Source organism: Crinia signifera, chromosome 3 (assembly GCF_055691185.1).
Source record: "Crinia signifera chromosome 3, ASM5569118v1, whole genome shotgun sequence".
NCBI lineage: Eukaryota > Metazoa > Chordata > Amphibia > Anura > Myobatrachidae > Crinia > Crinia signifera.
The window spans coordinates 336877868-336897116 of NC_139219.1; the positions used below are offsets into that span (position 1 = coordinate 336877868).

At 38.1% G+C, this 19249-nt stretch overlaps 11 non-coding genes across 11 annotated transcripts; 2 read left to right on the forward strand and 9 right to left on the reverse strand.

Moving 5' to 3' along the window:
• Positions 1-305: 305 nt before the first annotated feature.
• Positions 306-379, reverse strand: TRNAN-GUU (transfer RNA asparagine (anticodon GUU)). Its single transcript has one exon. It is a non-coding gene; the product is annotated as a tRNA-Asn (tRNA).
• A 913-nt stretch (positions 380-1292) lies between these two features.
• Positions 1293-1366, reverse strand: TRNAN-GUU (transfer RNA asparagine (anticodon GUU)). Its single transcript has one exon. It is a non-coding gene; the product is annotated as a tRNA-Asn (tRNA).
• Positions 1367-2278: 912 nt separating this feature from the next.
• On the reverse strand, positions 2279-2352 carry TRNAN-GUU (transfer RNA asparagine (anticodon GUU)). Its single transcript has one exon. It is a non-coding gene; the product is annotated as a tRNA-Asn (tRNA).
• A 1898-nt stretch (positions 2353-4250) lies between these two features.
• Positions 4251-4324, reverse strand: TRNAN-GUU (transfer RNA asparagine (anticodon GUU)). Its single transcript has one exon. It is a non-coding gene; the product is annotated as a tRNA-Asn (tRNA).
• Positions 4325-5236: 912 nt separating this feature from the next.
• Positions 5237-5310, reverse strand: TRNAN-GUU (transfer RNA asparagine (anticodon GUU)). Its single transcript has one exon. It is a non-coding gene; the product is annotated as a tRNA-Asn (tRNA).
• An 8304-nt stretch (positions 5311-13614) lies between these two features.
• Positions 13615-13688, reverse strand: TRNAN-GUU (transfer RNA asparagine (anticodon GUU)). The gene has a single exon. It is a non-coding gene; the product is annotated as a tRNA-Asn (tRNA).
• Positions 13689-13862: 174 nt separating this feature from the next.
• TRNAI-GAU (transfer RNA isoleucine (anticodon GAU)) lies at positions 13863-13934 on the forward strand. Its single transcript has one exon. It is a non-coding gene; the product is annotated as a tRNA-Ile (tRNA).
• Positions 13935-14599: 665 nt separating this feature from the next.
• TRNAN-GUU (transfer RNA asparagine (anticodon GUU)) lies at positions 14600-14673 on the reverse strand. The gene has a single exon. It is a non-coding gene; the product is annotated as a tRNA-Asn (tRNA).
• A 176-nt stretch (positions 14674-14849) lies between these two features.
• Positions 14850-14921, forward strand: TRNAI-UAU (transfer RNA isoleucine (anticodon UAU)). Its single transcript has one exon. It is a non-coding gene; the product is annotated as a tRNA-Ile (tRNA).
• Positions 14922-15584: 663 nt separating this feature from the next.
• On the reverse strand, positions 15585-15658 carry TRNAN-GUU (transfer RNA asparagine (anticodon GUU)). Its single transcript has one exon. It is a non-coding gene; the product is annotated as a tRNA-Asn (tRNA).
• A 911-nt stretch (positions 15659-16569) lies between these two features.
• Positions 16570-16643, reverse strand: TRNAN-GUU (transfer RNA asparagine (anticodon GUU)). Its single transcript has one exon. It is a non-coding gene; the product is annotated as a tRNA-Asn (tRNA).
• Positions 16644-19249: the final 2606 nt, after the last annotated feature.

Genomic DNA, 19249 nt, shown 5'->3' on the forward strand with positions numbered 1-19249 from the left:
AAACCTTTGAGATAGAAACCAAATGTGCTGACTGATTGTTCCAAGTCAACAAAATAAGACTAGATTCAAGTTAGTACCATAAAAAAATTCCTAGACATAGATTTAATAGTCATTATTTTAAAGAGCTTTTGTAAGATTCTTTATCTACTGAAGAACAGAGGAGAAACATTGGTACTTTCTGATGAAGAGTGAAGCTTTCAGGAGCTTCTGTGACTTAAGATCAGGAACACTATACCACAAGAGGTGATTTAATGTTTTAACTTGTCAACATCTAGTTCTCCAAAATGTGACCAAAAAGTCGATTACGTCCCTGGGTGGGATTGAACCACCAACCTTTCGGTTAACAGCCGAACGCGCTAACCGATTGCGCCACAGAGACCCCTCTAAAGTTGTATCAAATTAGTGATCTAAAAATGATTTATTGAAATATGTGTAAAATGCCAACATCTGGAGATCTTTTGTAAAACTCTTCCTCCGTTAAATAACAAAAAAAAACAAATTGGTACTTTCTTGTCAAGAGGTAAGCTTTCAGGAGCTGAAGCTGTGTATATGATTAGCAGAGTGGCGCAGCGGAAGCGTGCTGGGCCCATAACCCAGAGGTCGATGGATCGAAACCATCCTCTGCTATCTTTGTTTTTTTATAATTATTTGTTGATTAAACCAATACAAAACTGAGATTAATATTTTGGCTCAGTTCTATCTTTTTTATTATGTTAAAAAAGAGATTTAGTAAAACTGTTCATCCATTAAAGAACAAAGAAACACATTGGTACAAACACTAAAATGTGCTTCAATGGTTTCCTAAAAACTTACCTAATTAACTACTTTTAAGAGGAATTGTATCAGAGAAGTCTAGATATACTGCATAACAAGAGGTGGTTTTATGTGTTATACTGCATAACAAGAGGTGGTTTTAACTTGTCTACCTAAAGTTCTTCAAAATATGATCACAAGGTCAAAAATATCCCTTGGTGGGATTAAACCACAAACCTTTGAGATAGAAACCAAATGTGCTGACTGATTGTTCCAAGTCAACAAAATAAGACTAGATTCAAGTTAGTACCATAAAAAAAATTCCTAGACATAGATTTAATAGTCATTATTTTAAAGAGCTTTTGTAAGATTCTTTATCTACTGAAGAACAGAGGAGAAACATTGGTACTTTCTGATGAATAGTGAAGCTTTCAGGAGCTTCTGTGACTTAAGATCAGGAACACTATACCACAAGAGGTGATTTAATGTTTTAACTTGTCAACATCTAGTTCTCCAAAATGTGACCAAAAAGTCGATTACGTCCCTGGGTGGGATTGAACCACCAACCTTTCGGTTAACAGCCGAACGCGCTAACCGATTGCGCCACAGAGACCCCTCTAAAGTAGTATCAAATTAGTGATCTAAAAATGATTTATTGAAATATGTGTAAAATGCCAACATCTGGAGATCTTTTGTAAAACTCTTCCTCCGTTGAAGAACAAAAAAAAACAAATTGGTACTTTCTTGTCAAGAGGTAAGCTTTCAGGAGCTGAAGCTGTGTATATGATTAGCAGAGTGGCGCAGCGGAAGCGTGCTGGGCCCATAACCCAGAAGTTGATGGATCGAAACCATCCTCTGCTATCTTTGTTATTTTAAAATTATTTGTTGATTAAACCAATACAAAACTGAGATTAATATTTTGGCTCAGTTCTATCTTTTTTATTATGTTAAAAAAGAGTTTTAGTAAAACTGTTCATCCATTAAAGAACAAAGAAACACATTGGTACAAACACTAAAATGTGCTTCAATGGTTTCCTAAAAACTTACCTAATTAACTACTTTTAAGAGGAATTGTATCAGAGAAGTCTAGATGTACTGCATAACAAGAGGTGGTTTTATGTGTTATACTGCATAACAAGAGGTGGTTTTAACTTGTCTACCTAAGGTTCTTCAAAATATGATCACAAGGTCAAAAATATCCCTTGGTGGGATTAAACCACAAACCTTTGAGATAGAAACCAAATGTGCTGACTGATTGTTCCAAGTCAACAAAATAAGACTAGATTCAAGTTAGTACCATAAAAAAATTCCTAGACATAGATTTAATAGTCATTATTTTAAAGAGCTTTTGTAAGATTCTTTATCTACTGAAGAACAGAGGAGAAACATTGGTACTTTCTGATGAAGAGTGAAGCTTTCAGGAGCTTCTGTGACTTAAGATCAGGAACACTATACCACAAGAGGTGATTTAATGTTTTAACTTGTCAACATCTAGTTCTCCAAAATGTGACCAAAAAGTCGATTACGTCCCTGGGTGGGATTGAACCACCAACCTTTCGGTTAACAGCCGAACGCGCTAACCGATTGCGCCACAGAGACCCCTCTAAAGTAGTATCAAATTAGTGATCTAAAAATGATTTATTGAAATATGTGTAAAATGCCAACATCTGGAGATCTTTTGTAAAACTCTTCCTCCGTTGAAGAACAAAAAAAAACAAATTGGTACTTTCTTGTCAAGAGGTAAGCTTTCAGGAGCTGAAGCTGTGTATATGATTAGCAGAGTGGCGCAGCGGAAGCGTGCTGGGCCCATAACCCAGAAGTTGATGGATCGAAACCATCCTCTGCTATCTTTGTTATTTTATAATTATTTGTTGATTAAACCAATACAAAACTGAGATTAATATTTTGGCTCAGTTCTATCTTTTTTATTATGTTAAAAAACAGTTTTAGTAAAACTGTTCATCCATTAAAGAACAAAGAAACACATTGGTACAAACACTAAAATGTGCTTCAATGGTTTCCTAAAAACTTACCTAATTAACTACTTTTAAGAGGAATTGTATCAGAGAAGTCTAGATATACTGCATAACAAGAGGTGGTTTTATGTGTTATACTGCATAACAAGAGGTGGTTTTAACTTGTCTACCTAAGGTTCTTCAAAATATGATCACAAGGTCAAAAATATCCCTTGGTGGGATTAAACCACAAACCTTTGAGATAGAAACCAAATGTGCTGACTGATTGTTCCAAGTCAACAAAATAAGACTAGATTCAAGTTAGTACCATAAAAAAATTCCTAGACATAGATTTAATAGTCATTATTTTAAAGAGCTTTTGTAAGATTCTTTATCTACTGAAGAACAGAGGAGAAACATTGGTACTTTCTGATGAAGAGTGAAGCTTTCAGGAGCTTCTGTGACTTAAGATCAGGAACACTATACCACAAGAGGTGATTTAATGTTTTAACTTGTCAACATCTAGTTCTCCAAAATGTGACCAAAAAGCCGATTACGTCCCTGGGTGGGATTGAACCACCAACCTTTCAGTTAACAGCCGAACACGCAAACCGATTGCGCCACAGAGACCCCCCTAAAGTTGTATCAAATTAGTGATCTAAAAATGATTTATTGAAATATGTGTAAAATGCCAATATCTGGAGATCTTTTGTAAAACTCTTCCTCCGTTAAATAACAAAAAAAAAACAAATTGGTACTTTCTTGTCAAGAGGTAAGCTTTCAGGAGCTGAAGCTGTGTATATGATTAGCAGAGTGGCGCATCGGAAGCGTGCTGGGCCCATAACCCAGAGGTCGATGGATCGAAACCATCCTCTGCTATCTTTATTTTTTATAATTATTTGTTGATTAAACCAATACAAAACTGAGATTAATATTTTGGCTCAGTTCTATCTTTTTTATTATGTTAAAAAAGAGATTTAGTAAAACTGTTCATCCATTAAAGAACAAAGAAACACATTGGTACAAACACTAAAATGTGCTTCAATGGTTTCCTAAAAACTTACCTAATTAACTACTTTTAAGAGGAATTGTATCAGAGAAGTCTAGATATACTGCATAACAAGAGGTGGTTTTATGTGTTATACTGCATAACAAGAGGTGGTTTTAACTTGTCTACCTAAGGTTCTTCAAAATATGATCACAAGGTCAAAAATATCCCTTGGTGGGATTAAACCACAAACCTTTGAGATAGAAACCAAATGTGCTGACTGATTGTTCCAAGTCAACAAAATAAGACTAGATTCAAGTTAGTACCATAAAAAAATTCCTAGACATAGATTTAATAGTCATTATTTTAAAGAGCTTTTGTAAGATTCTTTATCTACTGAAGAACAGAGGAGAAACATTGGTACTTTCTGATGAAGAGTGAAGCTTTCAGGAGCTTCTGTGACTTAAGATCAGGAACACTATACCACAAGAGGTGATTTAATGTTTTAACTTGTCAACATCTAGTTCTCCAAAATGTGACCAGAAAGTCGATTACGTCCCTGGGTGGGATTGAACCACCAACCTTTCGGTTAACAGCCGAACGCGCTAACCGATTGCGCCACAGAGACCCCTCTAAAGTTGTATCAAATTAGTGATCTAAAAATGATTTATTGAAATATGTGTAAAGTGCCAACATCTGGAGATCTTTTGTAAAACTCTTCCTCCGTTAAATAACAAAAAAAAAACAAATTGGTACTTTCTTGTCAAGAGGTAAGCTTTCAGGAGCTGAAGCTGTGTATATGATTAGCAGAGTGGCGCAGCGGAAGCGTGCTGGGCCCATAACCCAGAGGTCGATGGATCGAAACCATCCTCTGCTATCTTTGTTATTTTATAATTATTTGTTGATTAAACCAATACAAAACTGAGATTAATATTTTGGCTCAGTTCTATCTTTTTTATTATGTTAAAAAAGAGATTTAGTAAAACTGTTCATCCATTAAAGAACAAAGAAACACATTGGTACAAACACTAAAATGTGCTTCAATGGTTTCCTAAAAACTTACCTAATTAACTACTTTTAAGAGGAATTGTATCAGAGAAGTCTAGATATACTGCATAACAAGAGGTGGTTTTTGTGTTATACTGCATAACAAGAGGTGGTTTTAACTTGTCTACCTAAGGTTCTTCAAAATATGATCACAAGGTCAAAAATATCCCTTGGTGGGATTAAACCACAAACCTTTGAGATAGAAACCAAATGTGCTGACTGATTGTTCCAAGTCAACAAAATAAGACTAGATTCAAGTTAGTACCATAAAAAAATTCCTAGACATAGATTTAATAGTCATTATTTTAAAGAGCTTTTGTAAGATTCTTTATCTACTGAAGAACAGAGGAGAAACATTGGTACTTTCTGATGAAGACTGAAGCTTTCAGGAGCTTCTGTGACTTAAGATCAGGAACACTATACCACAAGAGGTGATTTAATGTTTTAACTTGTCAACATCTAGTTCTCCAAAATGTGACCAAAAAGTCGATTACGTCCCTGGGTGGGATTGAACCACCAACCTTTCGGTTAACAGCCGAACGCGCTAACCGATTGCGCCACAGAGACACCTCTAAAGTTGTATCAAATTAGTGATCTAAAAATGATTTATTGAAATATGTGTAAAATGCCAACATCTGGAGATCTTTTGTAAAACTCTTCCTCCGTTAAATAACAAAAAAAAACAAATTGGTACTTTCTTGTCAAGAGGTAAGCTTTCAGGAGCTGAAGCTGTGATTTAATGTTTTAACTTGTCAACATCTAGTTCTCCAAAATGTGACCAAAAAGTCAATTACGTCCCTGGGTGGGATTGAACCACCAACCTTTCGGTTAACAGCCGAACGCGCCACAGAGACCCCTCTAAAGTTGTATCAAATTAGTGATCTAAAAATGATTTATTGAGGACTTCCGGTTCCGGGTTGATGGAGTGAGGAGACGCGCACCGGAGCTCCGTCCCGAACCACCAGCATTACCCTTCTTTCTCGACTCCCTGGAGTCTCCATAAGTCTACCGCACACCTCTGATAATCCCCAGACGCAGGGATGGACAAAGCGGCATCTGCCGCGAACACCGGAGCGACGCCAGCTCCGAGGCAGGAGAAGCGGAGGGCGGAGGCCAATATGGCGTCGGACGCCGGAGCTCATCCAGCCGCACCCGCCTCCAAGAAAGCCACTGCTGACACACAAACCTCGGCACTTCAGGTACCACGCTCACCCGACGCCCCGGTGTCATATCAGGAGGTAGTAGCGGCCATTAAAGCCACCATGGCCCCGCTCCTCCAGCAGGCAGTGGCGGACATCACTATTCAAATCCAAGCGCTCACACAGCGTGTATCCCACGCTGAGAATCAAATAGGAGCTGCAGTCCATGATATTAAAGACTTACAGCACTCAGTGAAAACCCTGACCACAGACAACTACCACATCTGGAATAAATTAGATGATATCGAAAACAGGGCCAGACGTAATAATATACGCCTGGTGGGCCTCCCAGAATCCATCAAGGGACCCGCTTTAGCCCACTTTATCCGTAACACTCTGCCGGGACTTTTGCAAATAGAACAAGAATGCAGAGACATGGTTGTGGAAAGGGCCCACAGGGTGGGACCTGTACCATCCCCTAACAAACCAAGACCGAGAGTCACTCTGTTTAAATGCTTAAATTATCTCCACAAGCAAATCATTTGGACCGCCTCGAGACGCATAAAGGAATTGCAGTGGGAAGGGAATAGATTGTACATTTTTCAGGATTACTCCGTGGAGTTGACCAAGGCTCGCAAGGCTTTTTCCCCCATTTGCTCCCGTCTAGTTGCTGAGAACCGTAAGTTTGGTCTGCTTTACCCAGCACGCTTACGCATATACGACGGTACTTCCCACAAAGACTTCCTCTCACCAACCGATGCTGAGGCCTTCCTTAGAGAACGCGCTCGCAACACACAGGATGATCAAGACATCAGTGACCCGGTCTCTCACGCTACCAGACCTTCACTTTCCCCTCCATGATGGACGTTCCTCTCATCAGTTTCTTTAGTTCCAGTTCGTCTTTAGACCTGATCTGATGACTTTGCTGCTTGCTCTGAAAAACCAGGACTAAGTTGCTCTTTACCCTCTATGATTACACTGTAATAATAGCTTAATAATACTGCGCTCCTCTTTCTTCTTAAAAGAGTAGGGGGCGCCCCCCCCCTCTTTTCTTCATTTGGTATAACTGATATGGTCTGTCGTTGCTCCACTAGATAGACGGTGGGGATAGGGAGGGAGAAAACAAATTAGGTTCTTCCCTCTTGTCTATATTTTTTATTATCTTATATACCTACGAACCCATATATATGTGACGCCATGTTTAATACCCCCTCTCACTCCCTTTAGCCCCTTCACCCCGTCACCACGCCATCCCCCCGCCCCCCCCCCCCTTTCCCCCCCCCCCCTACACCTCCCTATGGTCTCAAATCCCTATGGTCACTTTGGCCATAGATCCGCGGATTTAAGATATATCCACTAACAAGTTAATTGAGGAAAAAAAAAAAAAAAAAAAATTAGTACCTAAATATATGAGGATATAATAACCCGTACAGTTATTCTACCTCGACCTACTTTTCTACTTTCTCATTCGGTAGACCCTATTATTATTTTTCTAATGTTTTCATTCTAATGTTTATATAATTGTATTTGGTATTTTTCATATACCTTAATCTAATGATATGTTGGCTGGTTCGGAAGCGGAATTGGTCGTGTTAACCTCTGTACCATGTTCCCTTTGGTATTAAAAAGTTATCCGGGATGGATATCCTGGATGCATAGATTATTAATGTGGTGCGCATTAGTTCTCCCGGAAGTAGGCTGCTCACAACCACTATATTTAGACCAAATATGTATGTACTACATACAGTTAAATGTGAGCAACCTGTGGTTTCACTTCTATGCTTTGTATATAAGTTTGCTTGTCTCCCCCTGTCTTATGTTTGTCTTCTACCCTCTACCTCCTTCCCCCCCCCCACCCGACTATATGCAATGTATAAATAACTCTACAAGAACTAACACTCAATCTTATAACCTAGAGTATAGATGTCTAACTTGAAAATTGGATCGTGGAACGTGGCTGGCTTTAACACACCGGCAAAAAGACGCAAGATTCTCCTGTGTCTGAACAAACGAGGTATTCAACTGGCATGCCTGCAGGAGACGCATCTGGTACAGACGGAGGTCCGCAAGCTCAACATGCTAGGCTGGAAGGTATTGGGTGCAAGCCCTTACAATTCCAAAGCACGTGGGGTGGTTACACTTATTAAATCTAATGTTCCTCACGAGGTTCTGGACACGACTATTGACCCAGAAGGCCGCTTCCTAGTCCTTTCTCTATTGATAGATTCTAAACCATGCACAATATATAACGTGTATGCACCAAATAAATATTCAAAAGAATTCCTACAAAAACTCTCAGCACTAATTATATCTCAGAACCCTACCCAATCCATAGTCTGTGGTGACTTCAACTTAATATCATCAAACACACTTGACCGTTCCTTCTCTCGTGCACGTCCCTCTTCACTTCCTAAGCTAGGAATCCCGGCCTTTGCCAATAGCTTACATTTAATTGATGCATGGAGGGCTCTTCATCCCACGGAGAAGGATTACACTTGTTTATCCGCTGCACACTCCACTCTATCTAGGATAGATTATATATTAGTTTCGCAAAATCTATTTCCCTTGGTTAGTGAGGCATACATAAACCCTATCACCATATCAGACCACGCCCTCATTTCCATTACGGTGGAACTCCTTCAACCTACGCACAAATCTGGGGTTTGGAAATTCCCTGCCTATCTGGCTAAATCATTAAAATTCCACAAACGACTTGAAATAGCCTGGGATAATTTTTTAGCCGATAATAAGGAGCACGCCGAATCCGACCCACAACTATTGTGGATGTCTGCTAAAGCAGTCATACGGGGAGAGATATTATCCTATACAGCGAACACTAAAAAGAAATTTACAGAAAAATACTTAGCCCTACAAAACGAACTAACACAAACATTCCAACAATTTAAGCAAAATCCTGATCCTCACAACAAACAACTCTATATAGTGGCTAAATCCAACTTCGAAAATTACCTACAAATAGCCGGAGACAGACAATTATTTAATACTAATTATAAATTTCATAAAATGGGAAATAGAACAGGGAAGCTACTTACAACACTGTTGCAAGGCGCCCGTCCACCTTCCCGTATCCATCCCCTACGAAACACTCAGGGAACCCTAGCCTCCGCAGATGCAGATATTGCGGCAATTCTACACTCATTCTACACAGAACTATACTCGGGTCTCCCCCCCTCACATTCCCCATCCTCTACCTTACCCCCACTTCCACCCGACTTTTGGTCCAACTTGCCAATCCCCACTATTAACTCAACCCAAGCTAATTCATTAACAACTCCTATAACACCGGAAGAAGTAGAGAAAGCGATCAAACAATTGAAATGCGATAAAGCACCGGGCCCAGATGGTTATAGTGGACACTTTTATAGAATACTACAATCAAAAATCACCTTGACCCTTACAAAAAATTTTAACAGCCTAATGACCTCTAATATACCCCCCCCACATTATAACTCTGCCATATTGAGAATACTGCCCAAACCAGGCAGAGATTTAGCTCTTCCCGGTTCATATCGTCCAATTTCCTTACTCAATCTGGACTACAAACTTTTTACTAAAATCCTAGCGGAAAGATTAAAACTTATCCTCCCCACCATCATACACCCCGATCAGACGGGCTTCATAAGTGGTCGCCACTCAGAACTTAACATGCGCAAAGTCCTTAGTATTATCTCTACCTCCTCTAACACTCCCCCTACATCCCCAGCTCAGGAACACGCGATATTAGCATTAGACGCGGAGAAAGCCTTCGATTTAGTGGAATGGCCCCACTTGTATGCAACCCTCTCAAAATTTGGCTTCCCGGACAACTTCTCCTCCATCCTTCGCCTTATTAATCACAACCCACATACCCAAATTTCTTGTAACGGCCTCCTTTCTAATCCCTTCATCATACACAAGGGCACAAGACAGGGGTGTCCCCTCTCCCCCTTACTATTCGCCATAGCACTTGAACCCCTCGCCATAGCTCTCCGCTCCTCCCTAATATATAAAGGTATCCCAATAGGCCCCTTAGAACAAAAACTTTCTTTATTTGCAGATGATATGCTCCTTTTCATTTCAGACCCAAACACTTCCATCCCAGACATCATACGCATTATAGACTCTTTTGGCACACACTCTGGATATAAAGTAAATTACGCCAAATCCGAACTCCTTTATCTGTCTTCAACTGTCCCAACTCCTCCGGACCCTCTCTACACTTTCCCATTCACCATAGCACAATCTCATATCAAATATCTGGGAATAGTGACCCCCAAACATCTGTCCTCCGCGTACTCACTCAACTATTCCCCTCTCATACATAAAATCACATCTAAAATGGCAAGTTGGAACCTTCTCCCCCTATCACTCCTGGGACGCATTGCAGTTCTTCAAAGTGTAATCTTTCCGAAATTATTTTATCCGCTACAGATGTTACCATTTTCACTGACCAAGCGGGACTTACAAACACTGAGGAAAACAATAACCACCTTCTTGTGGGGTGGGAAGAGACCCAGAATTGCTTTTTCTAAAATTTCTGCTCCAAAAAGCTGTGGTGGAATAGGCGTCCCAGATTTCGCCTCTTACAACACAGCCACTCTTTTACGATGCGCCTCAGACTGGATCAATAACACTAACGTGTTTACTAATAATGAGCTAGATGCCGCTTTGCTGAGTCCTTACTCTCCTAGTGCCCTGCTACACTCTAAGGCTTCAGACATACCTTCACATATATTGTCCAACCCATTATTTCATGACATCTACTATGCGTGGCAAAGTGTGAACCGAAAATTAAAAAGAAACCCACTAGTCACTCACAAAATCCCCCTATGGGGTAACCCTAATTTTCCCCCTTCATTGAACACAGCGACTTACCACCTGTGGAGAGATGTAGGATTAACCGACTCATCAAAAGTGTTTGATCCTGGGGGCAATTTCAAGTCGTTCTCAGAGCTTCGGGAGGAATATTCACTTCCACAAAATCATTTTTTTATGTACCTCCAGACCCGCCACTACTTGAACTCCTTGCGGGCCCCCGTTGAAACAGATGCGTCTCCACGACCGACTGATACCTTGCAACAACTGCTTAATCAGAGCAGTATCACTACTTTCAAAATAAGACCATATTACCTCTTACTACTCCAAACCACTACGGAATCTCGCTGGTCCAAATTGCGAGACCAGTGGGCACGAGATATCCCCACACTACAATCCCCAGATAAATTAAGTACCAGATATGAGAGCACCCTAAAAATTTTGAGTTCGTCATACTTGCAAGAGGTACATATCAAAACCATCCAGCGGGCATATGTCTCTCCAGCTTGTTTATCCCACTTTGTACCGTCAGTCACAGGAGAATGTTTAAAGTGTCACATAGCTAAGGCCTCTCTCTACCACTGCATATGGGAATGCCGTAAAATCAAACGGTTTTGGAATAAGCTCTTAATAAATCTACACTCCATGTTTGGGATACGACTTACCCCTGACCCTTTGGCATGTCTATGCGCAAATTTTGAAGAGTGGCACTTGGACCACCAATATCAACATTTGATACCATGGATCACACTATTCATTACAGTAGCTAAGAAGGTCATTCTCAAACATTGGGTGTCCCACTCTTCCCCAACCGTTCAAGAAGTACATGGGAAAATGATGCAGCTACTGTACTTTGATAGGAGGTCGGCCACGATCACGAACATAGAAACTGGCATACATAAATTTTATAAAATTTGGGGCCCTTATATAACAACGTTAAACCAAAAGACCCAACGAGAAATCTTTTCTGTTTTTGGAAACGATGAAAGGGTCTTGGTATGAGAAATTTGGAACTATACTGGGCCGATTGATACTTGAAATAAATTATCATTTTCCTTTCAAAGTTGCTTGATAGAGATATTTTAGATATTACAGTAAAATGTATCTTGCACCCCTCCCCCCTCTACCCTCTTGTGTCTTACCCCTGGTAAATGTTATTTAGTTTAATTATAGTGTCAATAGGAATTAATGAATGATTTATAGGAGTAAGAAGATAACAGATAACAGTGTCCAAGTTGGTAACAACTTGGGATAATAAAGGAATGTAAAAACCTCTCAGGGTACAACCCTTTTCGGAACAATTCCCATTAAATCTAGTATCGCCACCTAACAAGATAGATTGAGATAAAGTCAGGATAAAGCAGACCCAAAGATACACTCATAGTGAACTTATTTGTGTTTTACATTACCTTGCCTTTATTTCTTTATTTATACAAATATGAAAAGAAATGATGTACATTTTATGGAATCTGTTCATGATAACTGTATACTACCATTGTATCCATTCATCTTCTTACTTGCCTAATCTTTTTATTTGTGTATTGTGTAAAACTTGTATTTGAAAAACTACAATAAACAGATTTAAAAAAAAAAAAAAAAAATGATTTATTGAAATATGTGTAAAATGCCAACATCTGGAGATCTTTTGTAAAACTCTTCCTCCGTTGAAGAACAAAAAAAAACAAATTGGTACTTTCTTGTCAAGAGGTAAGCTTTCAGGAGCTGAGGCTGTGTATATGATTAGCAGAGTGGCGCAGCGGAAGCGTGCTGGGCCCATAACCCAGAGGTCGATGGATCGAAACCATCGATGGATCAGAACAGAGGAGAAACATTGGTACTTTCTGATGAAGAGTGAAGCTTTCAGGAGCTTCTGTGACTTAAGATCAGGAACACTATACCACAAGAGGTGATTTAATGTTTTAACTTGTCAACATCTAGTTCTCCAAAATGTGACCAAAAAGTCGATTACGTCCCTGGGTGGGATTGAACCACCAACCTTTCGGTTAACAGCCGAACGCGCCACAGAGACCCCTCTAAAGTTGTATCAAATTAGTGATCTAAAAATGATTTATTGAAATATGTGTAAAATGCCAACATCTGGAGATCTTTTGTAAAACTCTTCCTCCGTTGAAGAACAAAAAAAACAAATTGGTACTTTCTTGTCAAGAGGTAAGCTTTCAGGAGCTGAAGCTGTGTATATGATTAGCAGAGTGGCGCAGCGGAAGCGTGCTGGGCCCATAACCCAGAGGTCGATGGATCGAAACCATCCTCTGCTATCTTTGTTTTTTTTATAATTATTTGTTGATTAAACCAATACAAAACTGAGATTAATATTTTGGCTCAGTTCTATCTTTTTTATTATGTTAAAAAAGAGATTTAGTAAAACTGTTCATCCATTAAAGAACAAAGAAACACATTGGTACAAACACTAAAATGTGCTTCAATGGTTTCCTAAAAAACTTACCTAATTAACTACTTTTAAGATGAATTGTATCAGAGAAGTCTAGATATACTGCATAACAAGAGGTGGTTTTATGTTTTAACTTGTCTACCTAAGGTTCTTCAAAATATGATCACAAGGTCAAAAATATCCCTGGGTGGGATTAAACCACAAACCTTTGAGATAGAAACCAAATGTGCTGACTGATTGTTCCAAGTCAACAAAATAAGACTAGATTCAAGTTAGTACCATAAAAAAATTCCTAGACATAGATTTAATAGTCATTATTTTAAAGAGCTTTTGTAAGATTCTTTATCTACTGAAGAACAGAGGAGAAACATTGGTAATTTCTGATGAAGAGTGAAGCTTTCAGGAGCTTCTGTGACTTAAGATCAGGAACACTATACCACAAGAGGTGATTTAATGTTTTAACTTGTCAACATCTAGTTCTCCAAAATGTGACCAAAAAGTCGATTACGTCCCTGGGTGGGATTGAACCACCAACCTTTCGGTTAACAGCCGAACGCGCTAACCGATTGCGCCACAGAGACCCCTCTAAAGTTGTATCAAATTAGTGATCCAAAAATGATTTATTGAAATATGTGTAAAAGGCCAACATCTGGAGATCTTTTGTAAAACTCTTCCTCCATTAAAGAACAAAAAATCAAATTGGTACTTTCTTGTCAAGAGGTAAGCTTTCAGGAGCTGAAGCTGTTCATATGATTAGCAGAGTGGCGCAGCGGAAGCGTGCTGGGCCGATAACCCAGAGGTCGATGGATCGAAACCATCCTCTGCTATCTTTGTTTTTTTTATAATTATTTGTTGATTAAACCAATACAAAACTGAGATTAATATTTTGGCTCAGTTCTATCTTTTTTATTATGTTAAAAAAGAGATTTAGTAAAACTGTTCATCCATTAAAGAACAAAGAAACACATTGGTACAAACACTAAAATGTGCTTCAATGGTTTCCTAAAAACTTACCTAATTAACTACTTTTAAGAGGAATTGTATCAGAGAAGTCTAGATATACTGCATAACAAGAGGTGGTTTTATGTGTTATACTGCATAACAAGAGGTGGTTTTAACTTGTCTACCTAAGGTTCTTCAAAATATGATCACAAGGTCAAAAATATCCCTTGGTGGGATTAAACCACAAACCTTTGAGATAGAAACCAAATGTGCTGACTGATTGTTCCAAGTCAACAAAATAAGACTAGATTCAAGTTAGTACCATAAAGAAATTCCTAGACATAGATTTAATAGTCATTATTTTAAAGAGCTTTTGTAAGATTCTTTATCTACTGAAGAACAGAGGAGAAACATTGGTACTTTCTGATGAAGAGTGAAGCTTTCAGGAGCTTCTGTGACTTAAGATCAGGAACACTATACCACAAGAGGTGATTTAATGTTTTAACTTGTCAACATCTAGTTCTCCAAAATGTGACCAAAAAGTCGATTACGTCCCTGGGTGGGATTGAACCACCAACCTTTCAGTTAACAGCCGAACGCGCTAACCGATTGCGCCACAGAGACCCCTCTAAAGTTGTATCAAATTAGTGATCTAAAAATGATTTATTGAAATATGTGTAAAATGCCAACATCTGGAGATCTTTTGTAAAACTCTTCCTCCGTTGAAGAACAAAAAAAAACAAATTGGTACTTTCTTGTCAAGAGGTAAGCTTTCAGGAGCTGAAGCTGTGTATATGATTAGCAGAGTGGCGCAGCGGAAGCGTGCTGGGCCTATAACCCAGAGGTCGATGGATCGAAACCATCCTCTGCTATCTTTGTTTTTTATAATTATTTGTTGATTAAACCAATACAAAACTGAGATTAATATTTTGGCTCAGTTCTATCTTTTTTATTATGTTAAAAAAGAGATTTAGTAAAACTGTTCATCCATTAAAGAACAAAGAAACACATTGGTACAAACACTAAAATGTGCTTCAATGGTTTCCTAAAAACTTACCTAATTAACTACTTTTAAGAGGAATTGTATCAGAGAAGTCTAGATATACTGCATAACAAGAGGTGGTTTTATGTGTTATACTGCATAACAAGAGGTGGTTTTAACTTGTCTACCTAAGGTTCTTCAAAATATGATCACAAGGTCAAAAATATCCCTTGGTGGGATTAAACCACAAACCTTTGAGATAGAAACCAAATGTGCTGACTGATTGTTCCAAGTCAACAAAATAAGACTAGATTCAAGTTAGTACCATAAAGAAATTCCTAGACATAGATTTAATAGTCATTATTTTAAAGAGCTTTTGTAAGATTCTTTATCTACTGAAGAACAGAGGAGAAACATTGGTACTTTCTGATGAAGAGTGAAGCTTTCAGGAGCTTCTGTGACTTAAGATCAGGAACACTATACCACAAGAGGTGATTTAATGTTTTAACTTGTCAACATCTAGTTCTCCAAAATGTGACCAAAAAGTCGATTACGTCCCTGGGTGGGATTGAACCACCAACCTTTCGGTTAACAGCCGAACGCGCTAACCGATTGCGCCACAGAGACCCCTCTAAAGTTGTATCAAATTAGTGATCTAAAAATGATTTATTGAAATATGTGTAAAATGCCAACATCTGGAGATCTTTTGTAAAACTCTTCCTCCGTTGAAGAACAAAAAAAAACAAATTGGTACTTTCTTGTCAAGAGGTAAGCTTTCAATAGCTGAAGCTGTGTATATGATTAGCAGAGTGGCGCAGCGGAAGCGTGCTGGGCCCATAACCCAGAGGTCGATGGATCGAAACCATCCTCTGCTATCTTTGTTATTTTATAATTATTTGTTGATTAAACCAATACAAAACTGAGATTAATATTTTGGCTCAGTTCTATCTTTTTTATTATGTTAAAAAAGAGATTTAGTAAAACTGTTCATCCATTAAAGAACAAAGAAACACATTGGTACAAACACTAAAATGTGCTTCAATGGTTTCCTAAAAACTTACCTAATTAACTACTTTTAAGAGGAATTGTATCAGAGAAGTCTAGATATACTGCATAACAAGAGGTGGTTTTTGTGTTATACTGCATAACAAGAGGTGGTTTTAACTTGTCTACCTAAGGTTCTTCAAAATATGATCACAAGGTCAAAAATATCCCTTGGTGGGATTAAACCACAAACCTTTGAGATAGAAACCAAATGTGCTGACTGATTGTTCCAAGTCAACAAAATAAGACTAGATTCAAGTTAGTACCATCAAAAAATTCCTAGACATAGATTTAATAGTCATTATTTTAAAGAGCTTTTGTAAGATTCTTTATCTACTGAAGAACAGAGGAGAAACATTGGTACTTTCTGATGAAGAGTGAAGCTTTCAGGAGCTTCTGTGACTTAAGATCAGGAACACTATACCACAAGAGGTGATTTAATGTTTTAACTTGTCAACATCTAGTTCTCCAAAATGTGACCAAAAAGTCGATTACGTCCCTGGGTGGGATTGAACCACCAACTTTTCGGTTAACAGCCGAACGCGCTAACCGATTGCGCCACAGAGACCCCTCTAAAGTTGTATCAAATTAGTGATCTAAAAATGATTTATTGAAATATGTGTAAAATGCCAACATCTGGAGATCTTTTGTAAAACTCTTCCTCCGTTAAATAACAAAAAAAAACAAATTGGTACTTTCTTGTCAAGAGGTAAGCTTTCAGGAGCTGAAGCTGTGTATATGATTAGCAGAGTGGCGCAGCGGAAGCGTGCTGGGCCCATAACCCAGAGGTCGATGGATCGAAACCATCCTCTGCTATCTTTGTTATTTTATAATTATTTGTTGATTAAACCAATACAAAACTGAGATTAATATTTTGGCTCAGTTCTATCTTTTTTATTATGTTAAAAAAGAGATTTAGTAAAACTGTTCATCCATTAAAGAACAAAGAAACACATTGGTACAAACACTAAAATGTGCTTCAATGGTTTCCTAAAAACTTACCTAATTAACTACTTTTAAGAGGAATTGTATCAGAGAAGTCTAGATATACTGCATAACAAGAGGTGGTTTTTGTGTTATACTGCATAACAAGAGGTGGTTTTAACTTGTCTACCTAAGGTTCTTCAAAATATGATCACAAGGTCAAAAATATCCCTTGGTGGGATTAAACCACAAACCTTTGAGATAGAAACCAAATGTGCTGACTGATTGTTCCAAGTCAACAAAATAAGACTAGATTCAAGTTAGTACCATAAAAAAATTCCTAGACATAGATTTAATAGTCATTATTTTAAAGAGCTTTTGTAAGATTCTTTATCTACTGAAGAACAGAGGAGAAACATTGGTACTTTCTGATGAAGAGTGAAGCTTTCAGGAGCTTCTGTGACTTAAGATCAGGAACACTATACCACAAGAGGTGATTTAATGTTTTAACTTGTCAACATCTAGTTCTCCAAAATGTGACCAAAAAGTCGATTACGTCCCTGGATGGGATTGAACCACCAACCTTTCGGTTAACAGCCGAAAGCGCTAATCGATTGCGCCACAGAGACCCCTCTAAAGTTGTATCAAATTAGTGATCTAAAAATGATTTATTGAAATATGTGTAAAATGCCAACATCTGGAGATCTTTTGTAAAACTCTTCCTCCGTTAAATAACAAAAAAAAACAAATTGGTACTTTCTTGTCAAGAGGTAAGCTTTCAGGAGCTGAAGCTGTGTATATGATTAGCAGAGTGGCGCAGCGGAAGCGTGCTGGGCCCATAACCCAGAGGTCGATGGATCGAAACCATCCTCTGCTATCTTTGTTATTTTATAATTATTTGTTGATTAAACCAATACAAAACTGAGATTAATATTTTGGCTCAGTTCTATCTTTTTTATTATGTTAAAAAAGAGATTTAGTAAAACTGTTCATCCATTAAAGAACAAAGAAACACATTGGTACAAACACTAAAATGTGCTTCAATGGTTTCCTAAAAACTTACCTAATTAACTACTTTTAAGAGGAATTGTATCAGAGAAGTCTAGATATACTGCATAACAAGAGGTGGTTTTTGTGTTATACTGCATAACAAGAGGTGGTTTTAACTTGTCTACCTAAGGTTCTTCAAAATATGATCACAAGGTCAAAAATATCCCTTGGTGGGATTAAACCACAAACCTTTGAGATAGAAACCAAATGTGCTGACTGATTGTTCCAAGTCAACAAAATAAGACTAGATTCAAGTTAGTACCATAAAAAAATTCCTAGACATAGATTTAATAGTCATTATTTTAAAGAGCTTTTGTAAGATTCTTTATCTACTGAAGAACAGAGGAGAAACATTGGTACTTTCTGATGAAGAGTGAAGCTTTCAGGAGCTTCTGTGACTTAAGATCAGGAACACTATACCACAAGAGGTGATTTTAATGTTTTAACTTGTCAACATCTAGTTCTCCAAAATGTGACCAAAAAGTTGATTACGTCCCTGGGTGTGATTGAACCACCAACCTTTCGATTAACAGCCGAACGCGCTAACCGATTGCGCCACAGAGACCCCTCTAAAGTTGTATCAAATTAGTGATCTAAAAATGATTTATTGAAATATGTGTAAAATGCCAACATCTGGAGATCTTTTGTAAAACTCTTCCTCCGTTAAATAACAAAAAAAAACAAATTGGTACTTTCTTGTCAAGAGGTAAGCTTTCAGGAGCTGAAGCTGTGTATATGATTAGCAGAGTGGCGCAGCGGAAGCGTGCTGGGCCCATAACCCAGAGGTCGATGGATCGAAACCATCCTCTGCTATCTTTGTTTTTTTATAATTATTTGTTGATTAAACCAATACAAAACTGAGATTAATATTTTGGCTCAGTTCTATCTTTTTTATTATGTTAAAAAAGAGATTTAGTAAAACTGTTCATCCATTAAAGAACAAAGAAACACAATGGTACAAACACTAAAATGTGCTTCAATGGTTTCCTAAAAACTTACCTAATTAACTACTTTTAAGAGGAATTGTATCAGAGAAGTCTAGATATACTGCATAACAAGAGGTGGTTTTATGTGTTATACTGCATAACAAGAGGTGGTTTTAACTTGTCTACCTAAGGTTCTTCAAAATATGATCACAAGGTCAAAAATATCCCTTGGTGGGATTAAACCACAAACCTTTGAGATAGAAACCAAATGTGC